The 3,809-nt window shown below is 39.4% G+C and overlaps 1 long non-coding RNA gene across 1 annotated transcript, besides 1 other annotated feature; it reads right to left on the reverse strand.

Annotated features, from left to right (window-relative positions):
* Window positions 1-519: part of a mobile genetic element that runs on past the window's edge.
* A 657-nt stretch (window positions 520-1,176) lies between these two features.
* Window positions 1,177-2,572, reverse strand: lncRNA:CR44494 (long non-coding RNA:CR44494). The gene is made up of 2 exons (NR_124199.1): window positions 2,286-2,572; window positions 1,177-1,917 (listed from the first exon to the last, which is right to left on the reverse strand). It is a non-coding gene; the product is annotated as a long non-coding RNA:CR44494 (long non-coding RNA).
* Between the last annotated feature and the right edge of the window lie 1,237 nt (window positions 2,573-3,809).

Raw genomic sequence — 3,809 nt, forward strand, 5'->3', positions numbered from 1 at the left:
GTCACGGTCGCCATGTAATAATTGTAATGCATTTTTGTGTTCTTTATATTACTTTTATTGAAATAGAGATTCAGTATGATATCAGTAAAATTGTAACTTCTGTTAAGACTCATTAATATTCAATTAGGACATGTTGAAGGCTCTTTGACGACTCCTTTACGACTGCCTTGTACTTGGTCTAGAAGAGTCCAAGCTAGCCAAATGCAATCCGTCTGCGCCGGCAGAGAGGCCGTCGGCAGAGACGTTGCTTTGCTCTTATGTACTTAACTTTGGCAGCGAGAGCGCCGCTGTCTAAGAGAGTCATGTGGACATAAAGATCGAGCAGTCGCGCATGCTAATTATGCTGACTCTGCACTTCTGGTCTGAATAGCATTCTTGTGTGGTCAGATTGCTGAGCACTCAAGATATGCCTGGGAACTGAAAAGTCTTACATAAACATTGTTGCAAAAGTGCTACAATGTGATTGTTCCCAATGTTCTGATTTGATACAGTGCTTATTCGATATGTGTGCACATTACAGCTTTTAATGAATTGAAAGTTGTGATTTTTAGGATAAAAAATTTAAATGAATTTAAAATGGTAATATATATGCCACTTTTGTTTATTCATACTCTTGGATAACCTCAATGCAAGTGATAGTTTTTTATCAGCGCTAAAAAGTGCCGCGAAAGCCGCAAAACAGGCAAACAAAACATTCGAAATATTCATTACGTATACGACGTGTGCTGAAGACTTTTGTTATTGGCATTGTCTGCTCGGGGCGCTGATTTACAGGCGTTTTTTTTTTTATATTTTTGTTTTGTATTTCGCATCATGTTTTTGGCGTGTCTTTTGCACCTCGCGTGTTCGTCGATTTTTTACGACTCACGTGCACCCATAAAATGGCGAGCACGGTGTGCGTGTGTGTGTGTGTGTGTGTGTCTGTGTGAGCCGTGTTAATTATGCTTTTAAGCAAATTAGCCAGTGCATTGATATACGCGAATAATGCGAAATCGATTTTGGCGAGCAAGCCAATAAATTACCCACAGAACAAGAGCAGGCGTCAAAACAGAAATCAACAAACAAACAAAAAAACAGGTGCCAACATGTGTGTAAATGTGCGCACTTTTTTTTTATGCTATGCCACAAAGGAATGCTTAAAGCCGGGTGTGATTCTTTAATTTATTTCACATTTTTATTTACTGCTTGTTCCATTTTTTTATTTGGTAGCTTGTGTGCTAGCCTGGCAATTTGATAATTACAAAGGAAATCCTATTAGCGACGCTTATTTATGCTAATATCGTTATTTTCGCTTAATTTTTAAAACATGAGTGCCCTCTGTTATCTGTGACGCAGGAGGTGAAAGTGGGAGGTGAAAGCACGTTGCGGGGGCAGCAGTCTTTAATTTCATTTAGCGTCTCTGACAGCATTTCAAAGGCGGCCCAGCACGCACCATTCAAATTAAGCAACGCGTACATTATAATCTTCTATTGGACGGAGGATGCGTGCCCGACGGACGGACAGGTGTATCCTGCTCACCTGTTCGTTCATACGAGGCGGCCGTGTCGCCCTCAATTATGTCACATGCGCACTGCGTCTTCATCTGCGAGACGAGAAGCCCAACAATCACGATACACACGCCCAAGATTGCCATCTATTAGGGGCAAATGTCCTCTGCCACTTAGCCCCCTCCCGCACCATTCAATGTCCTTGGCCAATTTCTGTTGAATTTTTACCTTTCTCACTTGATGCGATAATTTGCTGACATGAATAGATGTGAAAATTTCGCACTTGAAAATTTGCCGTGGCCTCTTAATTGGCAAGCCTTATTAATTATGTCTGATATTCTGGGAACACGTAAAAATGTATGTCGTAATGTCTCCCGACTTGGGTCTCGGGTCATGTCCCGCCGTAAGGAAAACGGAATGTGGAAAAGGTCTTCAATTAAGAAAAAAAAACATTAGAAATAAAGAAAAATGATCAAACATGTCTATTTAGATTTGATGATACGATATTCTTAATGTTTTCTTATCAAAATAATAAAGAAGCATTTGCTGCAATCTACTCAAGAAAGCCATGAAAAGGACTCCTAATCAAGAGCTTGCATTGTGGACTTTAATTAAATCCATTCTCTGTTCGGTAGCTTATTTCATATGCCCTTTAACCAATTACCAATTTTATTGCCAGCCATAAAAGGCGACTTTTGCAGCTTGAGATTTTGCCCTGTTCTAGCGCGGATCAACAAAATTTGCCTCATTGTTTCAATTTATTATTAACTTTTATACCTTGAGCGGAACTTTATTTACCAATAAATGTGCTTCCTTCCTGGTCCAAGCTACTGGGTACATTTTATAGCTTTTTAAGCCAATTTCCGTTAACGCCCCAATTGTTGGCCATTTATGCCTTGTTGTCAAAGTTGAAGGTCATTAAAATGCCGGTCCGTGCCCTGACATAGTTCTTCACCCGATTGACGAGTTTAGGGTCGCATTCCGGTCCGCTTTTGGCAATTGGCTCTGGTCTTGCCAAAATAATTGTGTTCTCTGTCTTTACCTTATTGCTTAAACAAAGTTGAACTACAAGTTGAAAATTTCTGGGAAACCGGAAACCACTGCTGATGGTGGTAGCTACGCTTGCTTGATTTAGTTTTAATAGCAGTATATCTTGTTCCTGCTACTCTACTCTTTGTGTTTCTGCAAAAAATGCTTGGCATTTTATGACAAGCTGGAAAATACTGAAAAAGCTCTCACAGAAGCCGAGAATACAAGTAGTACGTAGTGGCTCGGCACTCACATGCAAGCCCTGATTTTGTCATCCCTGCCCGGGGCTGGTGAAATAAAAATGAGCTACCGAACTGCTGCGACAACGTCACAAAACCCAACCGCCAACTAGCCAACAATAACAAAACCTGGCCAAGACGCAGGGGCTAGGGTAAGACAACAAAAAAGAGGAAAAATTACTAGCATAATAACGCAAATATTTTACGATATACAACAACCAAAACAACGAGACTGGGAAATCAGGGGAAAGCCAAGAACTTAAGTAGCTTCAGGCGCGCAAAGAAACAAAGTAAATAAAATTTTCCCTTATTTTTCTTTAACCATTCTTTTGGTGGCCATATTAGCTATGTAGTAAGGGTTGCATTATTCGTTGTAAAATTAGTATAATTATATATTTGATAATATTACATTGCCAAAAATACTTATTATATAAATTATAAGATTGAGTCATACATAAAATCATTTACTAATTTCTTTTCATTATTAGATGCACTTAGGTGTACTTTAAATGTAAAACTCTTTTTAATTTTATCTATTATTACTAAATACCTAAAACAAGAAATTATTGTTATATATTAACTAATACATTGATTACATTTTAGTGTGCAGAACCAATGCAATCACCAATCAACACTTGCAAAGAGTATTCAGTGTTCGCCATGGGAAAAATAAAGTTTTCACTCTGGATTTTTTTTTTTAGCTGGCTCTTATTTATTCGCTACTGGCGCACGCATAACTTGCATTGAGGTTAATTTTTGTGCAGGGTATCTGATTGGAGCGGGTGATGGTTAAATGGGTGGGTGGGCGATGTGGACGGATTGCAGGCAACCCCAACCAGCTGATTGTCAATCGCCCGCGGAGGTGACACAATCAGTTGCGTTCGCTTTGGGCCAATGACGCTTCATTTAAAAAGCAAATAAAATTAAAATACGCAGCAATACGTGTATGTGAGTGTGTGTGGAAATGTACGCGTACATTTTTTCGACAGATCAAACAGTCGAATTATGGGCAAATACGTGTCTGCAGAGGAGCTGCGACTTCGGCGGGCAAATT

Source organism: Drosophila melanogaster, chromosome 2L (genome assembly GCF_000001215.4).
Source record: "Drosophila melanogaster chromosome 2L".
Classification (NCBI taxonomy): Eukaryota; Metazoa; Arthropoda; class Insecta; order Diptera; family Drosophilidae; genus Drosophila; species Drosophila melanogaster.